The 15,105-nt window shown below is 50.9% G+C and overlaps 1 protein-coding gene and 1 pseudogene across 3 annotated transcripts in view; both read right to left on the minus strand.

The window, feature by feature from the left end:
• RABL6 (RAB, member RAS oncogene family like 6) overlaps nt 1–15,105 on the minus strand; it is a 33,847-nt gene that overhangs the window by 18,348 nt on the left and 394 nt on the right. The window lies entirely within an intron of this gene.
• Nucleotides 13,406–14,082, minus strand: LOC112607803 (annotated as a pseudogene).

Here is a 15,105-nt window from a genome sequence, read left to right on the forward strand (position 1 = left end):
GTGTGTGCCGGGTAGCCCCGGGCCTGGGCCTCCTTGCTCCGGGGCTGGGTTGGAGAGACCACTGCCCAGCTTGTTTGGAAAATGTGACGGGGGGGAGGGAGGGCAGCTGGGAGGGGAGTGCGAGGTTAGCAAAGGCAGGAGGTGGCTCAGAATGGGTGGACAGGGGGATGGACCTGGCACCCGACTGGACTAAGAACAAACAGCCTGCGGAGGTGTTAGAAGAACAAGATGGAGAAGGACCGAGAAGCTGTGTGGACGCAGCAGCCAGCAATGAGACAGCTGCCCTCGGACCTGGGCAGACCCCGAGCTTCTCACACGGGTCTCGGTGAGCTCACCGCAGCCACGGGGGAGAGCAGAAGCCCTGGCCGTCCTCCGCGTTTCCATGAGGGGAGAGCCAGGGAAGGCGTCGAGCTGGTGGCGGGGAGCAGAGGAAACCGAGGAGCAGGTCTGCAGGCTCCTCCCACTTCCCCACGTCTCAGGTCTCCCGCCGGCTCCCCGCATCTTCGGTCAGGTCTGCAGGCTGCTCTCGCTCCCGCAACTCCCCACCAGGTTTTCTGTCAGGGGGACCCCACGCTCCCAACACAGAGGGCGCCCGGCTCGAAGCTCCGAGGGGCCCTGGGCTGTCCCTGTGGCCCACCCGGCTCCTCTCTCCTGGCCCCGTTCCCTCCTCCTGCCTCAAGGCACCTGTTTCCACAATCGTTTCTTTTCCCCCAAGCTTATTCATTTCCTCACCCCTTCTAGGTACCTCAACGTGCCAACTTGCAACACCTCTGGCCGGATTTCACGTGCCGGCCCGCCCTGCGACAAAGCCACCAGAGGGGACCCGGGAGCCCTCACGGCCACGGCGGCTCCGCGCTCCTCCCGGCCGAGCCCACCCCGCGAAGGCGGGGCCCTGTTCCCCTCCCTCCACGCGGCGGACCTGGAGACCGAGGCCGCCCGCAGCGCCCCCAGCCCGGCGGCCCAGCCTGTGGTGAGCAGCAGCCCCAAGCGGAGCCGCAGGCGCTCAGCGCAGCCGGAGGGAGTCAGGCCCCCGCGAGACGGCAGCGGCGCCCTCCCTCCTCCGTCCCGAGGCAGGAACCCGGGCGCAGCCCACAGCTCTAGGCTCAGCCTGGCGGCCGCCGCCCCCCACACGAGCAGCAGCCCAGGCTCGCAGGGACTGCCCGGGCCGCGCACGCACAGCCTCGCTGGGCCCGCGAGAGAACGGCGGCGCCATCCACGTCCGTCCCGCGGCCCACGGGCTGTGCTTCCCGGTGCGTCCACATGCGGTGGTCCCGTCCCGGGTCTTTCCCGGGGGTGGGGCGTTAGCGACGCGGAGAGCTGAGACGTCCCAGCGACCGCCCGTCTTCCCGCCGCCAGAACCAACGCGCTCACGTCCCCGGTCCCGGCATCTTGGCTCCTCCACCCTACGCATCAGAAAATCCCCTCCCTTCATTCTGTAAAACTGGCACATGCTCTTTGTAAGGAACTTAAACAAGGTAGACAAGCACAGAGATTCATGTGAACAAAGCCTCCCAATGCCACTGCCGGAAACCTGCCCTCATGAACGTGGGAGCTCATTCCACGCATCTGGTCCGTTTTGCTTCTCCAGGATGTCGGAGTTAGGGTCGCACCGAATAATGTCTCTCGCTCAGCGATAGGCACTTAAGGCTCCTGCAGGCCTCTCCACGGCTTGAGAACATCTTTTCAGGACTAAATAATGTTCCACCATCTGGATGCACGGAGTTTATCTAGTGAAGTTCATCTAGTGAAGGACGTCTTTCTTGGCCGCACTTTTCCTTGAATTTCCATTGATATTTTTCTCTTTTCGTAATTTACATTATTTGAATACTGCAACACTCACACTCAGCCTCTTATTTTTTTTTTTTTTTCGTATCATTACCTGTCATTTTGCTGTGAGATTTTCCCTTTATTTTCTAAACCTTCCTTTGATTTTATTTTTGCTTTTCAAAAATTATTATTGGCCAGGCACGGTGGTGACTCACGCCTCTAATCCCAGCACTTTGGGAGGCCGAGGCGGGCGATCACTTGACGTCAGGAGTTCCAGACCAGCCTGGCCAACATGGAGAAACCCTGTCTCTACTAAAAATACAAAATTACCCGGGCATGGTGGTGGGCACCTGTAATCCCAGCTACTCGGGAGGCTGAGACAGGAGAATTGCTTAACCCCAGGAGGTGAGGTTGCAGTGAGCTGAGATTATGACACTGCATGCCAACCTGGGCAAGACAGCAAGACTCTGTCTCAAAAAAAAAAGAGAAAGTATTGTTTTTAAAAACAGGGTCTTGCTGTCACCTAGGCTAGAGCCAGACCAGTGGCACGATCCTAGCTCACTGCAGCCTCAATCTCCTGGGCTCAAGTGATCCTCCCACCTTAGCCTCCCAAGTAGCTCAGACTACAGACACCTGCCAGTTAGTTTTTTTTTTTTTTCTTTTGAAGACAGAGTCTCACTCTGTCGCACAGGCTGGAGTGCAGTGGTGTGATCTTGGCTCACTGCAACCTCCACCTCCTGGATTCAAGTGATTCTCCCGCCTCAGCCTCCCAAGTAGCTGGGACTACAGGCACATGCCGTCATGCCTAATTTTTTGTATTTTAGTAGAGCCGGGGATTCACCATGTTGCCCGGGCTGGTCTCGAACTCCTGAGCTCAGGCAATCCGCCTGCCTTGCCCTCCCAAAGTGCTAGGATTACAGGTGTGAGCCACTGCGCCAGGCCTAGTTTTTTTTACTATGTTTTTCTTAGAGAGACGGGGTCTTGCTTTTTGCCCAAGCTGGTCTCAACCTCCTGGGCTCAAGCAATCCTCCTGCCTCAGCCTCCCAAAATGCTGGGATTACAGGCATAAGCCATGGCACCAGTGAGGATGGTCCACTTTAATCTACGTTCCTTGAGCCTTTAGGTCCAGAGAATTTCTGTGAGTCTGCGGTAACCCTTCACATTTCTACCTGTTCTCTTTCATCTTGAAGTATATTCTGCATAGCATCACTTAGCTGCGGCAGGTAGGACTATAGCTAGAGCGGCTTTCTTAGTTTACCTAGGGTCTTGTTTACCTAGTGTCTTGTTTCCAACTCCTAACTTTCAACACCATTGTTTTGGATGTGTGTCTTATACACCACATAGCCAAATTAAAGAAAAAAATCCCTCGAATCTCACATTCTTTCGAGCTGGTGAGTTCTGTTTACTGACAACTGCTGCTGCCATGTTATTTTATGATTTTTAGTTCCTGCTCTGGTTCACTCGCACCTCCCCCAGCCTTCTATGCCTTTGATTAAAGCAGGAAAAGGTGGTTTTCAGAAAGTATTCTTTCTGCCTGGTATTTATTTGGAAGGTTTGCAACCTGTTTCTACATTTTGAATGGTAACCTTAAATTTTCAACACTCACATCTGCTGCAATGAAGTCTGAAGTTAACACATCTCTTTCCTTTCTTCTTAATAATATAGAGATCTCAATGCCTTGACTGTCCAGCTTCACCCTGGGCTGTGTTAGTTCTGGTAGTTTCTTCTTTTCTATTCCCTATATAAATCATGATTACCACTGATTTAACATAACCAATGCTGCTTTTCTTTTCTTTTGAGATGAAGTCTTACTCCGTTGCCCAAGGTGGAATGCAGTGATGCGATCTTGGCTCACTGCAACCTCCACCTCCCAGGTTCAGGCGATTCTCCTGTCTCAGCCTCTCAATTACCTGAGCCTACAGGTACATGCCACCACGCCCGGCTAATTTTTGTAATTTTTTTAGTAGAGATAGGGTCTCACTATGTTGGCCAGGCTGGTCTTGAACTCCTGACCTCATGATCCACCTACCTCGGCCTCCCAAAGTGTTGGGATTACAGGTGTGAGCCACCACGCCTGGCCCACCAAATGTATGTTAATGTATGAAAATGAAATGTATTTCATTTTCACCACATATTTACCAGTTTCTTTGTTTACCTTTGCTTTTTTTTTTTTTTTTTTTTTTTGAGATGGAGTCTTGCTCTGTTGCCCAGGCTGGAGTGCAGTGGCGCAATCTCAGCTCATTCCAACTTCTACCTCCTGGGTTCAAGCAATCTTGTGCATCAGCCTCCTGAGTAGCTGGGATTACAGGTGCCTGCCCTCACACCCGGCTAATTTTTGTATTTTCAGTAGAGACAGGGTTTCATCATGTTGGCCAGGCTGGTCTCAAACTCCTGACCTCAAATGATCCACCTGCCTTGGCCTCCCACAGTGCTGGGATTAGAAGTGTGAGCCAGCACCCAGCCCTCTTCGCTTTTTGAATCCCTCTCCTGTCTTTCAAGCTCAACTCCACCTCTCTGAAGAATAACCTTCAGTATTTATTTCTACAAGAGCCTTGCACAGTGAGCCTCAAACTGCGGCTGAAATGGAGCCAGTCACATTGCTCTGAAGTGCTCATCAGGCAGAGACCTCAGCCTGCATCGGCCCTCCCACAGCCCGCATGGGCCCCCCTCAGCCCGCGTCGGCCCCCCACAGCCCGCATCAGCCCCCCTCAGCCCGCGTCGGCCCCCCACAGCCCGCGTCGGCCCCCCACAGCCCGCGTCGGCCCCCCTCAGCCCGCGTCGGCCCCCTCAGCCACAGGTTTGCTGTGAGCTGGTCACCAGTTCACCACATGTTCCTCTCAGGGAAGTCTTTTTGTTCTGGTTGCATGTAAGATGTTTACTTTTTAATGTTTTGAAAATTTCCAGTGATGTATCTAGCTGTGGATGTTTTTTAAACTCTGGACTTCTTGGAGTTTCCTGTATTTCATGAACTCTGGAAAATCCTCAGTTTTCCCTTTCTCCTTTCCTGCTCTCTTCTCCTGGAACTTGTACTGGATACGGGTTGGCATCGCCTCTTCCCGGGGCCGTACATCTCCTCCCGACACTGCTCCTCCTCTCTTCAGCTGGGTTAGTGCTGCTTCTCCTGTCTGCCAACTTATTTAACTGTTGTTTTTATTTTATTTTTTTGTTTTTGAGACGGAGTCTCGCTCTGCCGCCCAGGCTGGAGTGCAGTGGCCAGATCTCAGCTTACTGCAAGCTCCGCCTCCTGGGTTTACGCCATTCTCCTGCCTCAGCCTCCCAAGTAGCTGGGACTACAGGCGCTCGCCATATTGCCCGGCTAATATTTTTTTTTTTTTTTGTATTTTTTAGTAGAGACAGGGTTTCACCGTGTTAGCCAGGATGGTCTCGATCTCCTGACCTCGTGATCCGCCCGTCTTGGCCTCCCAAAGTGCTGGGATTACAGGCGTGAGCCACTGTGCCCGGCCTGATTTAACTGTTAATGACTATGTTTTTCATTTCTAGAGGTTTTTATTCTCTTTGTTTCTTTTTCAAACACAAATTGTCTACTCATGGTTTTTTCTATGTTTAATTTATAATTGACATAATAATTGCACATATTATGGGCATCAGACTTGACTAGTCTTAAGGCTGCTTCCTTTTACGTCATTATCAATTTTAACATACATTTGTTTTCTATTATCTTCAGATTTTGAGAATAAAGTGTCTTATTTTCTCTCCCTTGAAATGAAATTTACTCCTTTTAAAAGCTAATTACCCATATACACACCTACTATATAGCCACAAACTCTTTTTTTAAAAAGCTAATTACAAGAAATCCTGTAACATCAGAAATAAAACAAGTAAAATACTCTGGCTTAATTATTCTAAAAAATTAATCCCCCCCTCTTTTTTTTTTGAGACGGAGTCTCACTGTCACCCAGGCTGGAGTGCAGTGGTGCAATCTCAGCTCACTGCAATGTCCACCTCCCGGGCTCAAGCACTTCTCCTGCCTCAGCCTCCCGAGTAGGTGGGATTATAGGCATGTGCTCACCACACCCAGCTAATTTCGGTTATTTTTAGTAGAGATAGGGTTTTGCCATGTTAGCCAGACTGGTCTCAGACTCCTGACCTCAAGTGATCCACTCACCACAGCCTCCCAAAGTGCTGGGATTACAGGTGTGAGGCACCATGCCCAGCTTAACCTCTACTTTTAAGTTAAAAGTTTAGGCTGGGCGGGCGCAGTGGCTCAAGCCTGTAATCCCAGCACTTTGGGAGGCCGAGGTGGGCGGATCATAAGGTCAGGAGATCGAGACCATCCTGATTAACATGGTGAAACCCCGTCTCTACTAAAAATACAAAAAAATTAGCCAGGCGAGGTGGCGGGCGCCTGTAGTCCCAGCTACTCGGGAGGCTGAGGCAGGAGAATGGCGTGAACCTGGGAGGCGGAGCTTGCAGCGAGCTGAGATCTGGCCACTGCACTCCAGCCTGGGCGACACAGCAAGACTCTGTGTCAAAAAGAAAAAAATTAGCCTGGTTCAAGTGGCTCTCTCCTGTCATTCCAGCACTTTGGGAGGCCAAGGCAGGTGGATCGCTTGGGCCCAGGAGTTTGAGACCAGCCTGGGCAATGTGGTGAAACACTGTCTGTACAAAAATTACAAAACTCAGCCAGGCATGGTCGTGTGCACCTGTAGTCCCAGCTACTCGGGAGGCTGAGGTACCAGGATTGCTTGAGCCAGGGGGGTGAAGGCTGCATTAAAAAGACTGCCCCAGGCCGGGCGCGGTGGCTCAAGCCTGTAATCCCAGCACTTTGGGAGGCCGAGACGGGCGGATCACGAGGTCAGGAGATCGAGACCATCCTGGCTAACACAGTGAAACCCCGTCTCTACTAAAAATACAAAAACTTAGCCGGGCGTGGCGGCGGGCGCCTGTAGTCCCAGCTACTCGGGAGGCTGAGGCAGGAGAATGGCGTGAACCCGGGAGGCGGAGCTTGCAGTGAGCTGAGATCCGGCCACTGCACTCCAGCCTGGGTGACAGAGCGAGACTCCGTCTCAAAAAAAAAAAAAATAAAAAAAAATAAAAAAAATAAAAAGACTGCCCCACTGCACTCCAGTTTAGATGAAAGGGCAAGGCCCTATATCCAAAAAAAAAAAAATCAAATCAACTTCAGAATCTTTTTTTTCTCCTGCTGGTCCCTTGATCTTGGGTTTTGTTTTCTTTTTTTTCTGCTTAATTTCAGAATCTTAAATGCTGGCTGGAATAAGCTGACTAAGTGATTCACCTGGAAAACCTTTAGGATTCATCTAAGAAACGCTAAGAAGCCCTGTACTTAACCTTATGGTAAACCTCCTCTTTTACTAAATGGGATGTGAACACGATCTCTGTCTTAAGCTTCTTTTAGAAAATACTACGCAGAAAACACAGAGCTCTATTTGAGGCCCTGAGCCCTTCTTACCCTGATTGAATTTGACTCCTTCACTTTCCTGCAGGTTTCCTGCAAAATATGGAATCATTTTCTTACATTTCCATACCAAGAAGAGCTTATGATTTATCTCAGATGCACAAAGGTTTAACTCCTAAGCCGGCCCTCTCACGGTGCCAGCACATCTCCTATGGGGCCCACTACAAGGTCCCGGCCGCCTCCCCACCCTGACAGCCTGTGCTGCAGCTGGTATTAGCCACGCCCTGCCCCTCTCCCACTCTGCACCCTGCAAAGATTTCCTATTCTCAGCCGCTTCAGACTACTTGGTGGCGAGGCAGGTAAAAACCAAAGTGACCCCAAGAAAATGGCTGCTCCCCCAAAGGAGGCGGAAGGAGGAAGTGAAGATGAGGAAATGTCAGAAGATGAAGAAGATGGCGGCTGTGGAGAAGAGGCTGTCACACCTCAGGAGAAAGGCAAGAAGGCTGCTGCAACCCCAGCCAAGAAGGTGGCAGTTTCCCCAACAAAAAGGCTGCAGGTGCCACACCCACCAAGAAAGCAACTGTCACTCCAGGCAGAGCAGTCGCCACACCTGGCAAGAAGGGAGCCATACCAGGCAAAGCATTGGCAGCAGCTCCTGGCAAGAAGGGGGCACCTCAGCTGAGGGGGCAAAGAACAGCAAGAACACCAAGAAGGAAGACAGTGATGAGGAGGAGGATGACTCTGAACCAGCAGTGGTGAAGGCAGCAGCGGTGCCCCTGCCTCAGGGGATGACAACGAGGACGATGAGGATGATGCTGAGGAAGATGGCTCGGAAGCAGCAGTTACGGAGACAGCAGCAGCCAAAGGAAAGAAAAGCTTCTACGAAAGCTGTTCCTGTGAAAGCCAGGAGGATGGCTGAGAATGAAGATGAAGAGGACAAGGAGGACAAGGACGAGGGTGACGATGATGGAGAGGATGAAGTGATGAAGATGACGAAGAGGAGGAAGTGTCTGTCAAAGAAGCACCTGGAAAATGAAGGAAATGACCAAACAGCGGCTTCTGAAGCCAAGAAACAGAAAGTGGAAAGTGCAAAGCATAGAACCAACCGCGTCTTTTTTTTTTCTTTTTTTGAGACAGGGTCTCACTCTCTCGCCCAGGTTGGAGTGCAGCGGCGCGATCTCGGCTCACCGCAACCTTCACCTCCCAGGCTCAAGTGATTCTCCTGCCTTAGCCTCCTGAGTAGCTGGGATTACAGGTGGTTATCACTACCACCTGGCTACTTTTGTATTTCTAGTAGAGACGGGATTTCACCTGTGGCCAGGCTGGAGCATCTTTCAATCTTTGTTGGAAACCTCAACTTTAACAAGTCTATCCTGAGTTAGAAACTAGTATCCACGGGCCAGGCCCAGTGGCTCACGCCTGGAATCCCAGCACTTTGGGAGGCCGCAGTGGGCGGATCACAAGGTCAGGAATTTGAGACCAGCCTGGCCAACATGGTGAAACCCCGTCTCTACTAAAAACACAAAAAATTAGCTGGGCGTGGTGGCGGGCGCCTGTAGTCCCAGCTACTCAGGAGGCTGAGGCAGGAGAATGGCGTGAACCCAGAAGGCGGACCTGAGATCGCGCCACTGCACTCCAGCCTAGGCGACAGAGCGAGACTCCGTCTCAAAAAAAAAAAAAAAAGAAAAAAAAAGAAGTGTTTGAAGATGCTGTGGAGATCAGATTAGTTAGCAAGGATGGGAAGAGTAAAGGGACTGCTTATACTGAGGTTAAGACAGAAGCTGATGCAGAGAAAACTTCTGAAGAAACGCAGGGAACAGAGATTGATGGCCGATCTATTTCCCTGCACTATGATGGAGAGAAAGGTCAGAATCGAGACTCTACAGTGATGGAAAGCACAGCGCTTGGAGTGGTGAATCAGAAGCTCTGGTTTAAGCAACCTCTCCTACAGTGCAACAGAAGACACCCTTCAGGAAGTATCTGAGAAGACAGCTTTTATGAAAATGCCTCAGAACCAAAACAGCAAATCTAAAGGGTGTGCATGCATTGATAGAGTCTGCTTCATTTGAAGATGATAAAGAAGCTTTAAATTCCTATAATAAAAGGGAAACTGGGGGCAGAGCAAACAGGCTGGAGTTGCAAGGATCACCTACTGCCAGAAGCCGGCCATCTAAAACTGTCTGTCAAAGGTCTGACGACACCACTGAAGAGACTTCAGTCATTCGACAGCTTTGTTGGGCAAGGGTAGTCACCAACTAGGAAACCGGATGCTCCAAAGGCTTTGGCTCTATAAATGTCAACAGTGAGGAGGATGCCAAAGCTGCCAAGGAGGCCACGGAAGATGGTGAAATTGAGGGAAGCAAAGGTAACTTGGACTAGGCCAAACCTAAGGGCAAAGGTGGCTTTGGGGGTTGTGATGGAGCTAGAGGAGGCTTTGGAGGATGAGGTGGGGCAGAAGCCGGGAAGGCTTTGGAGGGCGAGGCAGCTTCTGAGGACGCAGAGGTGAGTGACCACAAGCCACAAAGAAAGAAGACAAAGTTTGAACAGCTTCTGTCCCTCTGTCTTTCCCCCTCCCATTTGAAAGAAAGGATGCTGGGGTTTTTACTCTGTTACCTGATCAATGACAGAGCCTTCTGAGGACATTCCAAGACAGTCTACAGTCCTGTGGTCTCCTTGGAAATTCGTATAGATAACATTTCAAGGGTAATACTTTCCTTGTTGGTTTTGACTGGATGTTCATATAAACTTTTTTTTACTTTTTGTTTTTTTTTGTTGTTTTTTTTTTTGAGACGGAGTCTTGCTCTGTCGCCCAGGCTGGAGTGCAGTGGCCGGATCTCAGCTCACTGCAAGCTCCGCCTCCCGGGTTCACGCCATTCTCCTGCCTCAGCCTCCCGAGTAGCTGGGACTACAGGCGCCCGCCACCTCGCCCAGCTAATTTTTTGTATTTTTTAGTAGAGACGGGGTTTCACCGTGTTAGCCAGGATGGTCTCCATCTCCTGACCTCGTGATCCGCCCGTCTCGGCCTCCCAAAGTGCTGGGATTATAGGCTTGAGCCACCGCGCCTGGCCTTCTTTTTGTTTTTTAAGACGAAGTCCCACTCTGTCGCCCAGGCTGGAGTGCAGTGGTGCAATCTTCACTCACGGCAATCTCCGCCTCCCGGGTTCAAGTGATTCTCCTGCCTCAGTCTCCCGAGTAGCTGGAGATTACAGGCATGCGCCACCACGCCCGGCTAATTTTGTATTTTTAGTAGAGATGAGTTTCACCCTGTTGGTCAGGCTGGTCTTGAACTCCTGACCTCATGTAATCCGCCTGCCTCAGCCTCCCAAAGTGCTGGGATTACAGGTGTGAGCCACCGCACTTGGCCTGCTAAGTCCCATTTCTAAATTTGCACCAATGTCTACTTGGAGAGGACTCTGGCTTTCGAGCTCCTGGGCCCGGCCGGTATCAGAGTTGCGCAATAATGCTCACTCAGGAGCAACACCACAGAAAAATCCTGCACCAAATAAGCTGATCTTTTGTGTCCAATCACAGTGGAAAGGGACAGACCAATTCAGGCAACAATCTTTCTTCCAAATAATTTCAAATAATTTTCCAAATAATTTTATATGCAAATAATTTCAAAATTGTGTAAACCAAAATTAAAATCCCAAGGCCTGCCAACCATCTGAATGGACTTCCTCTTCTAGGCCAGGGCCATCCAAATTTCATGTGAAAGACCGGTTCAGGCCATTATGGGAAGAGGGGAGTCAGACATGCCTCATTATGGCCTCCTCCCTTCTGGAATTCAGGAAAAGCTCACCAGCATTTAACATCAACACTGACTGGAAGTCTGATAAGAAACATAATCTGGCCGGGCGCAGAGGCTCACACTTGTAATCCCAGCACTTTGGGAGGCCAGGGGGTTCAGATTGCTTGAGCAGAGGGGTTTGAGCCTAGCTGGGCAACGTGGTGAAACCCTGTCTCTCTAAAAAACACCAAAACTAGCTGGGTGTGGCGGTGCAAATTTTTTTTTTTTTTCTTTTTTTTCAGACAGGGTCTGACTCGGTCACCCAGACTGGAGTGCAGTGGCGTAATCTCGGCTTGCTATAACCTCCGCCTCTTGGGCTCAAGCGATTCTCCTGCCTCAGCCTCCTGAGTAGCTGAGATTACAGGCACCCACCATCACCCCCGGTTAATTTTTATAGTTTTAGTAGAGACGGGGTTTCGACATGTTGGCCAGGCTGGTCTTGAACTCCTGACCTCAGGTAGTCCACCTGCCTCGGCCTCCCAATGTGCTGAAATTACAGGCGTGAGCCACTGCGCCCAGCAAAAAAATATTTTTTTAAACCTACCTCTGACCTGGAGGCCCCCACTTCAAGTTGTCCCGCCTTTGTGGACCAAATCAATGTATATCTTAAATGTATTTGATCAATGCCTCACATCTAAAATGCATAAAACCAAGCTGTGCCCTCCAACGTGGGCACATGTCCTCAGGGTCACCTGAGGGCTGTGTCATGGGCCATGGTCACTCATATGCGGCTCAAAAATAAATCTCATCAAATATTAGACAGAGTTTGACTTTTTTTTTTAATCAACTATAGCCCAATGTCTCATTCGAGTTTTCATTCTAAAACCGATGGGTGTCCTGGGCCTCTGCCGGGCAGCTAGTGACTCTGAGCAAACGCAGGGCCCAGGAGGAGGGCCCAGACTCCTGGAAACCAGCAGCAGTTCCTGGAAACTCTCACCCCTAAAACCCTCAACTCTGTCTTGATCACACTGCTGGTCTGTTACCCTCTGTAAAATATTTGAGAAAATAAATATTAGAAGGCCAGGCACGGTGGCTCACACCTGTAATCCCAGCACTTTGGGAGGCGGAGGTGGGAGGATCACGAGGTCAAGGAGATCGAGACCATCCTGGGTAACACGGTGAAACCCCGTCTCTACTGAGAATACAAAAAATTAGCCGGGCGCAGTGGTGGGCACCTGTAGTCCCAGCTACTCAGGAGGCTGAGGCAGGAAAATGGCGGGAACCCGGGAGGCAGAGCTTGCAGTGAGCCGAGATCGCGCCACTGCACTCCAGCCTGGATGACAGAGCGAGACTCCGTCTCCAAAAAAAAAAAAAAAAAAAAAAAAAAAAAAAAAAAATTAAAGATAAGAAAATAAATACCAGAAACTTTCTATTCTAACACAGAAACTCAAAAGTTAAAAAACTGCATATTGGGCCGGGCGCGGTGGCTCACGCCTGTAATCCCAGCACTTTGGGAGGCCGAGACGGGCGGATCACGAGGTCAGGAGATCGAGACCATCCTGGCTAACACGGTGAAACCCCGTCTCTACTAAAACAAAAAACTAGCCGGGCGTGGTGGCGGGCGCCTATAGTCCCAGCTACTCGGGAGGCTGAGGCAGGAGAATGGCGTGAACCCGGGAGGCGGAGCTTGCAGTGAGATGAGATCCGGCCACTGCACTCCAGCCTCCGCGATAGAGCAAGACTCTGTCTCAAAAAAAAAAAAAAAAAAAACTGCATATTATTCAACTATAAAGATGACATCTTTCTAAAACGTAATTTAGGTACAAATCCGAATTTCTCTCAGTCTCACCACCTTTCATTCAGTTCTAGGAGATCATAACCTGTCCTCCAAGTACTGGAGACTGGCTTTTCTCCTCTGGAAGGACCCTATTGCCCTTTTTAGTCACACTCGCAGGGGTGGTCCTGGTGCGTAAGGTGGACCTCGCCCAGGACCCTTGGGGAGCTTTTTCAGAAGGTGAACAGTTTCCAGGTCCAGGCCTAATTTCCCAGGGACTAATACTGAGCTTAGCCAATATTATAAGCAATAAAATTAAATAAAGGATCCAAATGCAGAGTCTGAAGACTTGCGTAAACTCAGTATTTTAACTCAATATTCTCTTCTCCGAATGCCAGATATACATAAAGTTTCAATTATAACACATTTAAAATGAGCTTTTTTTTTTTTTTTGAGACGGAGTCTCGCTCTGTCGCCCGGGCTGGAGTGCAGTGGCCGGATCTCAGCTCACTGCAAGCTCCGCCTCCCAGGTTCACGCCATTCTCCTGCCTCAGCCTCCCGAGTAGCTGGGACTACAGGCGCCCGCCACCTCGCCCGGCTAGTTTTTGTATTTTTTAGTAGAGACGGGGTTTCACCGTGTTAGCCAGGATGGTCTCCATCTCTTGACCTCGTGATCCGCCCGTCTCGGCCTCCCAAAGTGCTGGGATTACAGGCTTGAGCCACCGCGCCCGGCCTAAAATGAGCTTTTATTTTTATTCAAAATGTACCGCTTTATTTTCCTTACCAGACAGCAGAGCAGGTTCCAGTCATGTGACTTCTTCAGCGAGCCCCCAGGCTTCCACAGGAGTCGGGGAGCTCGGGAGCTCCGACCAGAGGAATCCTGAGATTGCAAATAGTCAAGCCTTCTCCCCAGCCACAAGTTCCTTTGATGCTTGGGTTACTGAACACAAACACAATGGATAATTTGTCTTCAACATAATCCATTTCTGTTCCTAAACGTGTTAGCTGTGCTTTCTTTCCGATGAGCACTCTGACTCCAATTTGAACTTCATCAAAATGTCCTTTGTCTTCGTATGCTCTAGAGTATAACAAAGGCCAATACGGCCCCTGGTTCGGACACCAACTTTCTTTTTTTTTAATTTTTTTTTTTTTTGTATCTTTAGTAGAGACGGGGTTTCACTATGTTGGCTAAGCTGGTCTCGAACTCCTGACCTCGTGATCCGCCCGCCTCGGCCTCCCAAAGTGCTGGGATTACAGGCATGAGCCACCATGCCTGGCCCGGACACCAACTTTCATACCTAGATGCTCAGACTTATCTTTAAGAAGTTGTTTTATCTTGCTTACTGCTGAAGGTGTCAGGGTGAGGGCGGCCCAAGTGGTCTGCAGCTTCCTCTTGCTCACAGGCCAGACAGTGGCCGGGACTAAGGAAGGCGACATCTTCACTGTCCTCCTGGACTAGCTCCAGTCCAGTCCCTACGGCCAAGAACTACGGCCCATCTCCGTGGACACGGCAGGCGAATTCATGAACTTGTTTTTAAACCTGCACAAGAGTCTTTCTGATTATTAGTTCTTAAAATCGTACATTACCATAGAAACATCACGCAGACTATAAGGCTCCCCTTAAAGTGACCAAAAAACTGGACAGGCGTACCGTCCTAAAATCTGATAGAAACATACGGAAATGGCTAAGAGGGAAACAATGCCAAAGCAGGGAACCACATAAAACCGTTTAAAAACTACTGGGAAAGAGCCTGCAAAACGGAAAAACTCAAAAGAGGTCGAGGACAATTTACATAATTTATAACAAAGGAATGGAGCGTCCCAGGCGCTCAGGAGTCCGTAAATGACTCCTCCTCAGGAGGAATGGGCTGTCTCCTACAATCGCAAGTCAGCCCGTGCCTTCTGGAGCTTTTCTAGATACGTCCCTTACAAATGCTTCTTTAAAAAAAACAAAAAAGACGAGAATGTGTGGCGTAGCTAATATTCTGCCTTCGAACTCAGTAGGAAGTCAACAAAGAAAAATCCCGTTGAAAGCGCCAAGGCCGGCAGGTTTCCCCGCACCTCCTCCAGGTGAGAGGTGCCCGGGGCTGGCCACCGTGGAGCGTCGGGGACGCGGCGCCCCGGGTCGGCGGGCCCTGCTTGGCGTTATGTAATCACCCCCGGGCCGGGCAGCCGGGCCAATCCCGGCGCCGCCGACCCGCTCCACTGCACAGCGCGGCGGGAGCGACACGCGGCAGGCGAACGCGGTTGGGAAACGACCCCCGGCTCCGGTGATGCGAGGACCCGGACCCGGCCCGGCCTCTCCTAGCGTCCCCTGGCCCGCGCCCCAGCTCCCGGAGCGCCCGGCGGGTCCAGCGCACCCCACAACCGGCAAGCACGCGAGACCGACAGCCACCACCGCGCGGCGCTCCGGGCAGGGCCTGGGCTCGGAGACCCGCGCCCACCCCGGCCCGCCGCACT

Source organism: Theropithecus gelada, chromosome 15 (assembly GCF_003255815.1).
Source record: "Theropithecus gelada isolate Dixy chromosome 15, Tgel_1.0, whole genome shotgun sequence".
Classification (NCBI taxonomy): Eukaryota; Metazoa; Chordata; class Mammalia; order Primates; family Cercopithecidae; genus Theropithecus; species Theropithecus gelada.